General features: G+C 36.6%; 1 long non-coding RNA gene across 1 annotated transcript; it reads right to left on the minus strand.

Moving 5' to 3' along the window:
* Positions 1-1,824: 1,824 nt before the first annotated feature.
* LOC132606131 (uncharacterized) lies at positions 1,825-8,178 on the minus strand. Its single transcript, XR_009569606.1, has 5 exons — positions 8,060-8,178; positions 7,812-7,931; positions 3,388-7,543; positions 3,071-3,119; positions 1,825-2,135 (listed from the first exon to the last, which is right to left on the minus strand). It is a non-coding gene; the product is annotated as an uncharacterized LOC132606131 (long non-coding RNA).
* Between the last annotated feature and the right edge of the window lie 9,422 nt (positions 8,179-17,600).

Below are 17,600 nucleotides of genomic sequence, written 5' to 3' on the forward strand. Positions count from 1 at the left end.
AGATGTTATAACGCTTGAGGACAAACACATATATTTTTCATATAAACTAGTTTCTCGACACGTGCATCGCACGTGTATTCTAAGGTACAAGTATTCTTAGACATAACACATTACTATAATTTAATGTAGATTTTCTCCCAATAAAGGTTTCCTGATTTCTTTTGCCTCTTCTTTAACCTGCATTACTTCTTTAATATAGAGCGCGTTGTAATGCAAGAATCATCTTTCACTCAATCACGAACATCATTCGAAAATCTAACCCCAAGTCCTCTTTTTTATTTTCAAAAAACACAAACAAACATAACTCTTTTATTCAAAATTACCATATCAACCACTTAAACTGAAAATGAAAAAAGAAATAAGAGTTTTACCAAGAATCCTAGATATATATATATATATATATATAAGGCCAATAAGTGAATTGCGGAAACATATTTAATAATGTTTTGATAAATAAAACTATTTCGAAATAAAGAAGTTTGGAAAAGAATAACAATCAAATTCAAGTTCGAACAACAAACTTTGAAAGTTCTTTCAACACAAATACCAAACTATAAAAGCTTTTCCTATATAAACATCAAACTTCGCATATCTTATTTCTGATAAGATTAATTGGCTAGAGAGTTGCTTGTTTGTTTTCCTAGCAATCCTTTAAACTAACACTATAAGAGATGATGGCCGTAAAAAGAAACTGAAAATACTTTCAGATTAAGAAAAGTGAATAATCACATCAAATGTGTATGCATAAAGTAAATGTACATTTTTGCAAGGATTAACAGAACAAATACATGTAACCATATCCTTTAGCTTTTGATCCAATAATTTGGCTGGGTCACGGTATATACGATGTTCTATAACAATAAATAAAATACGTTTTCAAGAACAATTGAAACATGAATTCCTATTTCTTTGCACGTAGAAAGAAGTATATGTAGAATCGAGCTAGGAGAAAAGCATGAGTTTCGCTCAGGAGAGAAAATGCTTGAATACAGTACATGAATAATAATCATAATCATAAACAACAGTAATTTTCATGGATTATTTATTATTAACAAGATGAATCCAAAATAGGATATGTATAAACTAATTTAACTTTTAAGGAAAAGTTTCACCTCTACTGACTATGACACAATTTTCAAATAAAAGTTCATGCCAAATTACCACAAAATTTCAAAATCTCATCCCAAACAAAAACCAAATGTACCAGTAAAGGTAAATATCTCATCTTTAAGGATATTATATTTTTTTCTCATCCCAGTTGAAGTTTATAGAAACTTTGCAATGATCAATAATGCATGAAAGGTAAGTGATAACGTAATGAAGTACTGTATATAAATTTTTGAGAGTATGTTAAGACTGGGTTATGGTTGAGTTATACTATTTCAACACTCCCTAAGGTAATTTAATAAGGACCCAAAAAAGTTGCACACTGTGCAGATATTTTAGAGGACAAACATTCTGATAGTGTTTATGATGGCAATATATACGCAAGAAAGGAGTAATAATAATCATCAAATTGGTTAGGAACGGAGGGTTGGGTTACCCTCTGATTGTGAATGGAGATTGAAGGGAAGATTATGATCAATCTAGGATGCGCAGAAGCTGTCACGACCCAACCCCGTAGGCCGTGACTGGAGCCCTACTTGGGCACCCTGACATACCTATCCATATCTGATCACATCCAAATAGCATATACGGTCATAAACACTATATGCCGTCTCAAACTATGTCAAACTTTATCGGACACAATTCAGCGCAAACATATACATATACTTATATCGAAAAGCCGGCAAGGCTATCAAATGTATCAAAAGCCGACAAGGCTAACAAATGGCACAACGGCCCCAAAACATATACAAAATGCACGCCGACAAGGCTGCCATAGCGAATAGGATCATACAAACACATCTGAACAGAAGTAGGCACACACACCCACAAATACGTCTACAGACCTCTAAGCAGACCAAACGGATCATATGGCGGGATAGGGCCCCGCCGTACCCCTGAACAAATATATATACATGTGCATCAAACAAGTATATATACCAAAATGTAGGCTCCGGAATAAGAGGAGCACTCCAAACAGCAGAAGAGGGTGTCCTAAACTGGTGGATCACCAAACTGTGCGTCTGTACCTGCGGGCATGAAACGCAGCCCCCCGAAGAAAGGGGTCAGTACGAAATATGTACTGAGTATGCAAAGCAGAAAATACAGAAACAAATCTGAAGCATAAACGAAATAGTAGTACAGAACATAAGTATAAATCCAACATATCAAAATGTTTACTTTAAAACATAAGTCATGCGTAGGGTACAGAAGAATATGGTCGCCCGCCCGTCGATGGCGCCATAACACAGCATAACACCAGAATGTTTCAAATCTCCGTAGCCCCGTCACATATCACATCACAACATAACGCCATACACATCATAACACCAAATATATGTGGAACCCGACCCTCTTTTGCGAGTAGCTCGGTGAACCATAAACACAACATAACTCCGGAGTATATCAAAGTGCGCACGATAACAGAACTGGCCCGGGAACCGGAGAAAGATATAACAGAACGCACGAGCAGAGTCATGAGTAACCATATGCATAAAATCATTATCATAGACTCAAATATAAGTAAATGACCATACTTGAAATTCGAAATGATAATCATACCAAATTCTTTCAAAAGTCATCCGAATTACATAAAGGAAAGTCGCGGGATCCACGGACGGGTATTGACGCGAGTCGGATCCGCCTATGGAAAACATACTCATTATATGCCATATAAACTTCTACAAAAATATTGAAGCAATCCGAGCCTTTCTGTGAAAGATATGGCATTCAGAAATTACAAAGTTCTTTAAAGTGAAACCTTTTTATGCAAAGTTCGGAAAGCGATTATTTCAAAGACATAATGGTTCATATTTCATCAAATCATACATAAGAGTGCCAAGGAATATATATATAAGGATCATAACATGCTCGGATTTCGAATTTAGAATTTCCTCGAGGCTCGTGATATAGCCTATTGAAAACTAAGGCATGCCAAAAGAAAGAAGGGTTGCGCTTTACATACCTTGTCGCTTCTCAAGTTAACCATAACTTAGGTCTTGGACTTCACCAATCTACAAATAATACCAAATATGCTAATAATTAAATTAGGATACTCTTTCAAACCAACCCTTAATTACTTAGAAATCTAACGATATTCGGGCAACATCTTCCCTAAAAACATAATAATCCTCGTGATTCCAACTTAGCCAAAATATCAATCACCATACCAACAACAATATCAATTTATCCGATTTCCAATACAGTTTTCGTAATTCTTTCATCTAGCAACGTAGATACGATTCGGATAGCTCAAATATGTCTAGAAGAGAGGATTATTACCTCATGTGCCAAGAAATAATTTGCTTCCGCCTTACTTCACTTCCAAGAAAGCCCGGATCCAACAACGCGATAAAATGGAATAACGAGATCCAACCGGTGAACAAACCCGAATATTATTCCCGAGAAAAATAATTAAAAAGAAAGAATTAAAATTGATCTCATGAATTTCTTGATCATGTTGCTGTAAACACAGTGTGTTGGCTACGTGTAATCACAAGGAACGAAAATTTGTTTCATTTAGGTGCTACATCCGTGAAATTGCATCTATGTATGGCTTGGTATTTTATTTTTTTTCAAACTGAAAATATCTCGTTGCTGCCTCCATTGTTGTTCCCAGCGCCCCTTTTCTGAATTTTCCTTTCATTTTTTTCAAGTGAGCTATCAACAATTCACTAGCTCTACACATTAATATAGAAAATGATGGACCTTTGGCCCTTACACGTGCCTTATGGCTAGGCCCACTAAAGTCTACTAATTATATGGTCTTGCTTCCACATGTCCTTTATTCACAAGGGTATGTCCCTTAAAAGTTATCCACTAATCAATATATTTATTTTCACTATACGTCCTCACTTAATTAATTATACACATAATTAATTTATTAATCTCAATTCACTTGAACATGAACCAATTTTAACACACTTCGTATACTCATTATCATAACCATGAGGTAGAACTCTAGTTCATAGCCTCTTTACACATACACCAAATATTATTCTCAGTCACCGTCATCACACTTTTTAAGTCCTAAATTATTTTGGGACCTCAAACTCTTTGTACACCGATCACTCAATTTTTATCCTTGAATATGATCGAGTTCTCCGGGCTCGAATAATTTTGCTCATATTGGACGATTAAATTTTTCTAGTCCAAAAATATGAGATATTATAGCTTGGACCGTATTTCATCAAATAAATTTCGAACCTCGACAAAGCTTATTTTCTTAGATTTGTTTAACTTCAAATATTTATAACACATTTGTACCATCACTACAACCACCCATAAGCTTGGGAGGATAACCTCGTTTTCGTTACTAATATCATTTTACTTACATGCTTTCCTACACATGAAAATACGGGATGTAACATCCTTCCCCGCTTTAGAACATTCGTCCTCGAATGTTAAACTAGTCCTGCACTCCCAATACTTCTTTAAATGTTCTTTTATTGGATTATGCTCTTTCACCCTTGTTGTATATCAAATGCTAACTTCTAACTTACTCGAAATCCTATCGAATTTGTCTTAATAGTGGTCTTGTCTTATCATCGTTTCGTCGCACTACATCTTTAAGTCCATAACTATATGTTTCCCTTTTATTCTATACTCATACTCAATTAATTACGTCTGTCTTGGGTGCTTCCTTTGGTATTCCTTTCATTTCTCCAGTCTACATTCATCTTTTATTTTGTGCACGAGGAATCTCATGCTATTCCCGTATCTTTCAGAAAACACAACTTCTACATAAGCCCTTTCTCATTTTCAAATCATATTCTGTTTATCTCTTTTTATTCTTATCACACCAGTCATTTCTGGTATTTGTTCTGTCTTGTTGCTCATCTTCCTTTGGTTCGGTCTTTCACAATTCCATCTCCAATTAGTTGACTAAAACTAATAAAAATGTCACCATGAAGCATTCTCCAACCACCACCAGAAGAAAAACTAGAATCCGACAAGCACCACAAGACTTCTAGTGCTTGATTCACATAGTTTACCTCCATATTTATTCTTAAGTCGTAAGCGAATAATTTAATTCCCAACTGCTTGTTGTACGCTTTGTATTCTTCCAATAAGGTGAAACTTAATTACCGGATGTTTTTGCCCTTCAACATAGGCTTTTTCTAAATCTAAATAAGGTTGGAACGTATTCTGGTCCGTTTAAATGAATTGCGAATTCGCTGCTCATATACGCTTCTTCAAGACAAGGTCTCCCAAATAAGAATGATGCCTCTTATAAATGACGTGGGGGTATTTCTTAAAGCTTTAGTCCAACATAATACACTTACCTTGTCGGTATCAACCTTCCAAACATATTATGAGCTTAGGTCCCATCTCTTTTCTTTTTTCCTCTTTCTGGGAAAATTTGGGCAGAGTTTCCTCTATACTTCTTACTATCCTAGAACCTGCACGCAGGAAATACCAACCATGCCTCACAGGGCCAACACATATACGTATATATATATCATATCATATCGCATCATAGCCACACAGGGCTAACAATTTCAAATAAAAGTATGAAAATGTCGAAACTTACCTCACATGCCTAACTCAAACGGCATCGGAGGCACTTTCCTGTTTACTTTTCTGTTCAATCTTCAACTTTATATTTCAATCATACCTCAAATAACTTCCCCGACATACATCTTTCATACCATTGCTTACCTGAGTACTGTGTAGCTTCCAATATCATCAGTCATTGTCTTCTGTCGATGTCGTTCTTTGGCTGAAATCAAAGGATTGTAGAAAGGAATTCATTTCCTACGGCTGGCTCTATCGCACGATCTAAGATCCAAAGAAAGGTAACACCCTAAATGTCCTGTAGCCTCCTGTTTATAGATGTGGTGCACAACACACCGATAAACAAGACTCTACTAGACACGGTCTGTAGACATTCCGAGGACGAACCGCTCTGATACCACTTCTGTCACGACCCAACCCCGTAGGCCGTGACTGGAGCCCCACTTGGGCACCCTGACATACCTATCCATATCTGATCACATCCAAATAGCATATACGTCCAAAAACACTATATGCCGTCTCAAACTATGTCAAACTGTATCAGACACAATTCAGCGCAAACATATACATAAACTTATATCGAAAAGCCGGCAAGGCTATCAAATGTATCAAAAGCCGACAAGGCTAACAAATGGCACAACGGCCCCAAAACATATACAAAATGCACGCCGACAAGGCTGCCATAGCGAATAGGATCATACAAACACATCTGAACAGAAGTAGGCACACACACCCACAAATACGTCTACAGACCTCTAAGCAGACCAAACGGATCATATGGCGGGATAGGGCCCCGCCGTACCCCTGAACAAATATATATACATGTGCATCAAACAAGTATATATACCAAAATGTAGGCTCCGGAATAAGAGGAGCACTCCAAGACAGCAGAAAGGGAATCCTAAGCTGGCGGATCACCAAAGCGAGTATCTGTACCTGCGGGCATGAAACGCAGCCCCCCGAAGAAAGGGGGTCAGTACGAAATATGTACTGAGTATGCAAAGCAGAAAATGCAGAAACAAATCTGAAGCATAAACGAAATAGTAGTACAGAACATAAGTATAAATCCAACATATCAAAATGTTTACTTTAAAACATAAGTCATGCGTAGGGTACAGAAGAATATGGTCGCCCGCCCGTCGATGGCGCCATAACACAGCATAACACCAGAATGTTTCAAATATCCGTATCCCCGTCACATATCACATCACAACATAACGCCATACACAGCATAACACCAAATATATGTGGAACCCGACCCTCTTTTGCGAGTAGCTCGGTGAACCATAAACACAGCATAACTCCGGAGTATATCAAAGTGCGCACGATAACAGAACCGGCCCGGGAACCGGCGAAAGATATAACAGAACGCACGAGCAGAGTCATGAGTAACCATATGCATAAAATCATTATCATAGACTCAAATATAAGTAAATGACCATACTTGAAATTCGAAATGATAATCATACCAAATTCTTTCAAAAGTCATCCAAATTACATAAAGGAAAGTCGCGGGATCCACGGACGGGTATTGACGCGAGTCGAATCCGCCTATGGAAAACATACTCATTATATGCCATATAAACGTCTACAAAAATATTGAAGCAATCCGAGCCTTTCTGTGAAAGATATGGCATTTAGAAATTACAAAGTTCTTTAAAGTGAAACTTTTTTATGCAAAGTTCGGAAAGCGATTATTTCAAAGACATAATGGTTCATATTTCATCAAATCATACATAAGAGTGCCAAGGAATATATATATAAGGATCATAACATGCTCGGATTTCGAATTTAGAATTTCCTCGAGGCTCGTGATATAACCTATTGAAAACTAAGGCATGCCAAAAGAAAGAAGGGTTGCGCTTTACATACCTTGTCGCTTCTCAAGTTAACCATAACTTAGGTCTTGGACTTCACCAATCTACAAATAATACCAAATATGCTAATAATTAAATTAGGATACTCTTTCAAACCAACCCTTAATTACTTAGAAATCTAACGATATTCGGGCAACATCTTCCCTAAAAACATAATAATCCTCGTGATTCCAACTTAGCCAAAATATCAATCACCATACCAACAACAATATCAATTTATCCGATTTCCAATACAGTTTTCGTAATTCTTTCATCTAGCAACGTAGATACGATTCAGATAGCTCAAATATGTCTAGAAGAGAGGATTATTACCTCATGTGCCAAGAAATAATTTTCTTCCGCCTTACTTCACTTCCAAGAAAGCCCGGATCCAACAACGCGATAAAATGGAATAACGAGATCCAACCGGTGAACAAACCCGAATATTATTCCCTAGAAAAATAATTAAAAAGAAAGAATTAAAATTGATCTCATGAATTTCTTGATCATGTTGCTGTAAACACAGTGTGTTGGCTACGTGTAATCACAAGGAACGAAAATTTGTTTCATTTAGGTGCTACCTCCGTGAAATTGCATCTATGTATGGCTTGGTATTTTTTTTTTTCAAACTGAAAATATCTCGTTGCTGCCTCCATGGTTGTTCCCAGCGCCCCTTTTCTGTATTTTCCTTTCATTTTTTTCAAGTGAGCTATCAACAATTCACTAGCTCTACACATTAATATAGAAAATGATGGACCTTTGGCCCTTACACGTGCCTTATGGCTAGGCCCACTAAAATCTACTAATTATATGGTCTTGCTTCCACATGTCCTTTATTCACAAGGGTATGTCCCTTAAAAGTTATCCACTAATCAATATATTTAGTTTCACTATACGTCCCCACTTAATTAATTATACACATAATTAATTTATTAATCTCAATTCACTTGAACATGAACCAATTTTAACACACTTCGTATACTCATTATCATAACCATGAGGTAGAACTCTAGTTCATAGCCTCTTTACACATACACCAAATATTATTCTCAGTCACCGTCATCACACTTTTTAAGTCCTAAATTATTTTGGGACCTCAAACTCTTTGTACACCGAGCACTCAATTTTTATCCTTGAATATGATTGAGTTCTCCGGGCTCGAATAATTTTGCTCATATTGGACGATTAAATTTTTCTAGTCCAAAAATATGGAATATTATAGCTTGGACCGTATTTCATCAAATAAATTTCGAACCTCGACAAAGCTTATTTTCTTAGATTTGTTTAACTTCAAATATTTATAACACATTTGTACCATTACTACAACAACCCATAAGCTTGGGAGGATAACCTCGTTTTCGTTACTAATATCATTTTACTCACATGCTTTCCTACACATGAAAATACGAGATGTAACAGAAGCATCAACAAATACTTGACCAGAGTAAGAGAAGTTAGCATCAACATCTTCGTTGATGTCTATGCGTTTTCCCAAAGTGAAAATTGCAGTGAAATTCTAAATTAGAGTTTAAGTTAAATTTTATTGCGATAAAAGATTAATTTCTTTTTTTCATTTGTAAAGTTTTAAGCCATTTTTTTAACACAAGGAACTTTGTAAGAAAAGTACTCTGGTTTGTTATGGTTTATATGTTGCAATAAGTGTGTGACAAATGGGTAAGAAAAGCGAAGAAAGAAGATGCATGTTTTGTGAAAGAGTATAATTAAGAGGCCAAACCTGCGCTAATGGTTGAAGATGAATAGTGAGGAGAAAAATTCATTGGGGAAATTGATTTTCAAAGACGATGAAACTATACAGGCAACTCTTGGCCGACGCAATGTTACTATATTAGATACTTATACATGTGACTATACCTAGGGTTGCAACTATTCAAAACCAAATATCGCTAGTTAATTTTGGCTGAAGGATGTTTAAGTTATTTAGGTTAATAAGGAGGGTATTTACATAATTTAACTTTCAAGTTAGGGAGTTAATGCTTTTAATATATTTAATATAATATAGAAAAAATCCGCTTCATTTTGTCCAAAATTTTTCATACGCCAAAATGAAATACCCATTCCCACTACAGCCCTATTACATATTGCCATATAGCAAACACCACTAATAAACCATACAAAAGCATCCTTAGTCTATTCTCTTTCTCTTCATCCACCATCAACCTTTGTTTTACTTCATCCCTCTTAATTTCGGCTTTTCTCAACATAACTTTCAAGTGATTCTTCTTTTCTTCAGTTTCTCTAAACAACGACTGATGTAATTCCTCGTTCTCCAAAGATTCTCTGAGCCTATTTTGCGGTTCAAATTTAGCTAAGCCTTTTGATGTTGGTGTCTCAGGTCCACTCGGGCTTCTGCTAGGTCCTGGGCTCATTTGAGATTTTTTGGTTGTTTTGTTGGGGTTTGGATTAATAAACATAAAATAGTCACAATCGCTATAATCATGAAACAAATAGCAATCAATTAGAGGTTTTTGTCCTGAAACCACATAAAAAACACATACATTTTGAATTAGAAACTTACATTGCCAACTACACAATTAACGACTCTGCGACCTGTATTCTTTGGGGTGCGTGATGTCTTCAAGACATTTTCTTCACCGCAAAAATAAATGTCAGGATCTTGTGGTTGAGATGTTTCAAATCGCTGAGACATTTTGGGTGTTTTGATCAAGAAAAAAGATAATGGTAGAGTTTGATCAAGAAAAAAGACTATGTAGGTGTTTGATCAACAAAAGAGACAATGGAGGTATTTGAATTTTGAGTCGGTTTTATATAGGGACGGGTGTATTGTTACCGTTGTAAATTAAAGAATATTTTATTTTATTACCGTTGTAAAAAATATGTGGCTTGACAGTCGAAATAAAGCTAAGTGTGTTGGGTCTATTAATAAACATAACTATAATAAACGACTATGATATATAATTACTCATTGACATGATCTATGATGGACCTTTAAGGTTGATTATAAACCATGGGAATAAAGGTACCTATTGGAATGAGAAGCCTGGTAAATTTGCACAAGTCCAACAGAACAAAAAAAAAAAAAAAAAAAAAGGGAACCCCAAACTCCAAATCTAAGAAAAAGCCAAAAATAAATAAAATGACTAGATACTATTTAAATATTATAATAGCACTTTAATACATCAAGTTAGAGTCCTCATCTATTAGCTACATCATCAAAATAGTTTTAGGATACCTAATGGTCCTTAAATCACTAATATTAGTCTAAAAAGACCAAAAATAAATAAAATAAAATAAAATAAATAAAAAGACTTGATACTTTTTAAATATGTTAATAATACTTTAATACATCATATGAGAGACCCCACCAATTAGACACATGATCAAAAGACCTTAAGTGCAATTAATGTTGTCCTTAGAACAAGGTTGTGCTTTGCGAATAATAACTTATCGTCAAACTAATTGGATAGTAGTGATATAATTACCATAACTTGTGCTTAAACTTTTTGGATCATGTTTCTAATTGGTAGGGACTCTCATATGATGTATTAAAGTGTTATTGTAATGTTTAAATATTATCAAGCCTTTTTATTTATTTTATTATATTTATTTTTGGCTTTTTAGACTAATATTAGTGATTTAAAGACCATTAGGCGTCTTGAAAACTTTGGATCATGTTTCTAATTGGCGGAGACTCTCATATGATGTATTAAAGTATTATTATAATGTTTAAATAGTATCAAGCCTTTTTATTTATTTTATTATATTTATTTTTGGATATTTAGACTAATATTAGTGATCTAAGGACCATTAGGTGTCCTAAAACTATTTTGATCATGTGTCTAATAGATGAGAACTCTCATATGATGTATTAAAGTGTTATTATAATATTTAAATAGTATCAAGTCTTTTCATTTATTTATTTTAGGCTTTTTTAGACCAATATTAGTGATTTAAGGACCATTAGTTGTCCTAAAACTATTTTGATCACGTATCTAATGGATGAGAACTCTAATATGATGTATTAAAGTGTTATTATAATGTTTAAATATTATCAAGTCTTTTTACTTATTTTAATTTATTTATTTTTGGCTTTTTCTTAGATTTGGGGTTCATTTTTTTTTTTTGGTTTGTTGGACTTGTGCAAATTTAGCAAGGCTTCTCGTTTCAGTCACCTTTATTCCCGTGGTTTATAATCAACCTTAATGGTCCATCATAGATCGTGTCAATGAGTAGTTATAGATTATAGTCATTTATTATCAATTATGTCTATTAATATACCCATCACACTTAAAAATACGAACATTAACCATATATTTTATTTCATTGCAACCCCCAATCAAAATAGAAAAAACATCTAAAAGCTTTCATACATAAAAGCCCAAAAGCTGCTTCCATCTACAACTTTCACCAATGAAAGCTTTGCAAAAAACTTTTAAAAAAATGAAAATATACATAAAACTAAAACTACATAACTAAACTAAACTAGGGGTTTGCAAGGGGGGGGGGGGGGGGTTGCCGGTGGGATTATGAGGGCATCTGGGTCGATATTCTTCGCCTGTAAGAGGAAACGTAGAAATCGCTCGATCCTGCGAAGAGACCTTGTCAATCTCTCGCTGTCCTCTTTAAGTCATTTCGTGGTAGAAAAATGTTTGGTGATGGAGTTTGTAGCCGTCGGTGCCTAGGAAGGCGGAGTCTTCTGGGCATTTCGGAGATGAATGATCTTGGATTTCTATGGGCTTGAGTTTATTTGAAATGGAGAAATAAGGACTGAAGAAGATATAAAGACTGTTTGCATTGGTTGAGTGAACCGCCACCCAATGGGTAATAGACACGTGACTTTGGGCATGGAGGTGTCATGTAAATTTGTATTTTATTAGTGTAATTAGACGTGAAACGTGCCGTATTCTGAAAAGGTAATCATTACGCTACTTAGTTCAACATGATAAGGGTTTTAATTGGGGAGTATAGATCTCCTAAAGGAAGATTAATTTCATAACTATGAATTATTATAGACCAACGGATTGGTTTATTATACACCCACATATAGTCTATGATAGACTAAAAAAAAGTTGATTAATATTGAACCTGCATTCAATTTTCAGAACTATTACAATAAAAATACATTCAAATTAAAAAAAAAACCAAGTGGGATGCTCTCTCAAATATCGACACGTTGTTTTCTTGTGACCATCCCCTTTGCAAATCGAGCACTTATTTCTCGTCCTTTTGCTACTTCCCTTGGACTTGAAAGATTCCGCGATGCCAGGAATACGCTTACTCTCTTCCTTCCAAGTTTGGGGTCATAAGGGGGTGGAGGAATATACATGTTTGCGTACTTCTCTGGGACTTCCCATTCTGACTCTGGAGGGACTACATTAATAGTTTCACCAAATGCAAGAATGTAAGACTGAACTTTATAGATGGGCGAGGAATACTCATAGATGCTTGAACCAAATCAGGTTCGTACTTCAATCTCAAGGCTGCCATCTAGTCAGCGCACGGTAATTTCACCAAGTCGTACTCTCTACAAGTACATGTTTTGTTCAGTAGATTAACTTTGGCAGTTAGGCCACTACCGACTACGGTGAACTCATTGGCATCCCCATTTATATTATTGACAAACAAGGAGTCGCCCTTATTCATCTTTTCCCTTAGCGTCTTTTCAGCCAAATGCACAAATAAATTGATTGACCACTGATATCTGCACGTCTCTGCTTGAAAATTTCAGCAAACCTCCTAGAAATGGAAGTGAATAAGGAAGTCATAGGGTACTCTCTTTCATCCCTCAATATTGAGTTTAGCGACTCAGCAATGTTTGTGGTCAGCACGTCGTACCTATTTACTGGAAAATATGCCCTGCTCCACTTGTCAAATTCAATATCAAACTCGAGGCAATTAGCAGCTTCGGGGCATTTATCCCTTAATTGTTGAAAATGTTCGGTGAACTCCTAGTAACCATATGCCTTTGCTGCATCATAGTATACATGAAGAGGATCTCCACATTGGAAATTTTTTCGAAGGTTATCACCAAGATGCTTCATGCATAGTCCATGCTGAGCATGCTCAAAAATTCTAGAAACACCGTTGGCTATGCTATTGTGCATATCAGAGATGATGCACAAGTCTGGTTCATCGGCGATTATGTACCTCAGCTGCTCGAAGAAGTAGGTCCAAGATTCATCACACTCCTTGTCCACCACGCAAAAAGCAATTGGATAGATATGGTTCTCAGTATCCTGTGCGACGGCGGACAATAACACACCCTCATACTTTCTTTATAAATGTGTGTCGTCAATGGCAATAACCTTTCGCATATGTTTATATCCTCGAATGCAAGCTCCATAAGCTACGAAGTAATATTTGAATCTGTCCACATCATCAAGACTAATGCAAATTCTGGAACCTGAATTTAGATTTTCAACCATGTACGAATAAGCCGGTAAGAAAGAATACCCGTGCTCCGGTGCCCCCCTAACCATGTTCTTAGCCGTTACACCTGCCTTCCAATACTGCCAATAGCTTGGTTTACAATGGAACTCCCTGAAACTTGTCCTATGGATTTCCTTTGTTGTTGGCCTTTTGTTGTCGATATAGTCATTTATCAAGACTGATGTAAGGAGAACTGCTGAGGCATGCTTAGGAGTGTTCGTAACGTGTTCAACCCCTCAAGTGTGATCACCAACGTATTTATAAATGCGAAACCTATCCGAGTTGTCGTACTTATTGGCCTGCAACATCCAACGAAAATTAGGAGAGGTGCACTCCACCATATAATATTTGTTGTTACTCTTGTTTGGTGTAAAACAAAATGGGGTCTTTATTGCAGCTTTCTTCAATAAAACCTTTAAATACTCTTTGTTCTACAATGTTTGCCCATAGTAAAATCTGGTTCCATCATTGAAGTTGAGGTAGCTTTGTGAACCGCTTGGTGGCTGGCCATCACCCCCATCATTTCCATCACACTCTTCGTCATCACTATCAGGATCATCCATATCCATAAAATGATCACCCATGTCCTCATGTTGTATTGAAGCTTCATTGGCTGGTGACTGATGCAGTGATGGGTCTGTGGGTGGGGGTGGTGCTGCTAATGTAGAACCAACTTGAGACCTCTCAACAACATTTATTTTTAAAACAGGCCTAGAACCATCAGTAGCAACATCACGCATGTACAATACCACCTGCCTATCATTTGTTATGAAAGAAGGATGGTTTTTCCCTTAGTGGGCAAAGCATTGATCATATAACTAATGCGCAAGTCACTAGGCTCAAAATTTAATTCCTCCCTTTCCATTACGCTCGTAACCAAGTCATTATACGTACCATTGAGACACACGACAATCAGCACTGTCACCTTACTCACAAAATTCCAATTACAACATTTTGGGGTCTCCTCCCATTCACCCACGTAATCACCACCTACTATAATATATTCTGTAATCGAAGCCATAATAGAAAATATAATAGACTATGACTTTGGTCTATGCCTGGTTGATGACTCGTTGATGACTTTGGTCTATTACTGTGGTCTGTTACTGACCGGAGAGCCGCACCAGATGCAAAACCAAAAATAGCAGGTATAAAACTCTTACTAGTTGCGAATTGAGGTATTTGAATGGAGAATTGATAGAATGTTGGAATGAGGCCGGACTTTTCGTGAGCTTTTACAACAATGAGGAAAGCTCCTTCTTAATGATTTCTACCAGATTTTACTTTTAATGGATGAACTATGGAAGCTTTCCGTCGTTGGGGGCTGATTATTCGGTGAAAAGTCAGAATTTTTGCCAGAAAAATGGTCTGAAAACTGCAGAAAACGGGAGTTTTTGGAGGGAAATATTTTTTTTTTATTTATATTTCTGGTAATAAAAATGTTGGGGCTGTGGGGGCCAAAGTGTAGTTTTCAAAACATTGGGGCTAGGATTTGACACAGTACATCTCTGACATACAGACTGTTACACCTCGGAAATTTTTCCGTACTTGTGTGATGAGTAGAACAATGAAGGACTTGAGTGTATGGTGTTTTACTAAGTCGGGAATGGCTAATTTTGCATTTTTTGGAAATAATAAAGTTGCAGAAATTTTTTCTGCCAGTGGTCGTATATTGCACTATACGGCCCGTAAAGTGATTTACGGACCGTATAGTGCAATCGTATTCCATCATTCCAAAAATCTCAACTTTCTGCCCAGCGTTGATATGGTTAAATACGACCCAGTTTACGGCCCGTAAACTGGTTTACGGACCGTAAACCAGGTCGTAAAGTGCCATAATCCTCAGCCAAACTTTCTGTTTCTTTATGTCCACAGTGGACGGGCCGTAAATCAGAATACGGTCCGTAAACTGCAAGTTACGACCACTGTTCACCCGACGAGAATTCATTAAAGATCAAATTTTGGGATTATTAAAAGGGGCTTGGACTAAAATTCAGTTCATTATTCATCAACACAACTCAAGAAACCTCTAGAATATTCCAAATTATTCCTCCACAAGAATTCAAGAGAATCAAAGGGAATATCAAGATCATCACCACTAAATTCATGAAAATAAGTGTAAGAACACATCAAAGGATCTTCTAAATCAAGAAATTCTAAAGAAGGGTGGAACTAGGGTTTTGGCTAAGTGAAGAATTTCAACTCAAGGGTTGTTCAACCACTATCCAAGGTAAGTTTCATGATCATTCTATGTTGTTTGAAGTATTGAAAAGCTTAGACACTTGAAATGTAGAAGAACATAGAAATGGACCATTACTGAGTGAATAGTGCCATAAATGAATGATAGTGGGATTGAATTATGAATGTTGAAGTGTTGTGAATACAAATACGTTGTAAATGATGCTTACATCATGAAACAAGCATTAAACGCATGAAAATTCAAGGACGAGTCATAAGGCTAATTATGAGGGAAATTGGAGGAAAATGGTGAATTTTGCTAAATGTACGTAAACGACGATTGTTGATTTCGATATTGTGAGTAATGCTATGAATGTTGGGAGTTAATATAAAACATGGAAAAAAATAGTATAAACAAGAGAAGTGTTGCCCGACTTCTCCTAGAATTAGCGGTACGTTCTTATAGTCAGTTACTAATGATGATACGAATTCTCTTATGAAGGTTACGACGTGATATCGACGGAGAACAAGTGAGCGATATCTTAGCTAAACGACCAAGGTATGTGAGGCTAGTCCCTTCTTCCTGATGGCATGAATCTTGTAGCACGAAATTCCTATTCTCTTCATGAGTTCCTATAGTCCGAAAGGCTAAGAGTCTAACTCCTTAATGTCTATATAAGATGAGGAATACGATATGATGATGCTAGTATAATGATGATGTTAATTATCGCTTACACTCACCTTATGTACTAGTTCCTTCAAGGTGAGGCAGAGTATCAATAGTTGTTCCATAATGGAATCGGGGGATCACGACCTTACGTCACCCCGATAGAGTAAAGTTGATCTTGAGCCTTATGCATGTATTACAATGAGATAAGTATTTTATGATGAGTATATTATTATTATGAGCATTTTATGATAAGCATGGAATGAGCATTTCACACCGTACCTAGTTGGCCGGGCAGTCACCGCCAAGGCGGGCAGCTATACGGATACACCATGACCTTCGGGCATGGGCAGACACCACTAGTGGGTGGCATGAGATAGTACCCCGGACGCGGGAGGCCTGGACGCGGGCTAATATTATTTATTATCACACCGTTCCGACATGGACGGGCAGCTTGCATATGATGCATATATGTTATGAGGATGAGTACGAGTAAGATGGCACGCATGATTTCCTTTATGGTTATCAGACAGAGCCAGATATTTCATGTTGATGTTATCACTATATTGTTGATGTTTTCTTTCATTGTTTATGCTTCTCATACTCAGTACAACATTCGTACTGACGTCCTTTCTTCGGACGCTGTGTTCATGCCCACAGGTAGACAGAGAGGAGAGCTTGGCCCAGATCCTCAGTAGCAGTCAGTTGGTTGGAAGCACTCCATCGTCCGGAGGTGCTTAGGATTACCCTTTTGGTATATATGTATATTTTGGGCGCGACGGAGTCTTGTTCCGTCCATGTATATACAGTATGTTAGTATAGGCTCGTAGATACGCAGTGTGGGTTAGATGGTCTCACAAGACATTTTC

This window comes from Lycium barbarum, chromosome 8, assembly GCF_019175385.1.
Source record: "Lycium barbarum isolate Lr01 chromosome 8, ASM1917538v2, whole genome shotgun sequence".
NCBI classification, from domain to species: Eukaryota; Viridiplantae; Streptophyta; class Magnoliopsida; order Solanales; family Solanaceae; genus Lycium; species Lycium barbarum.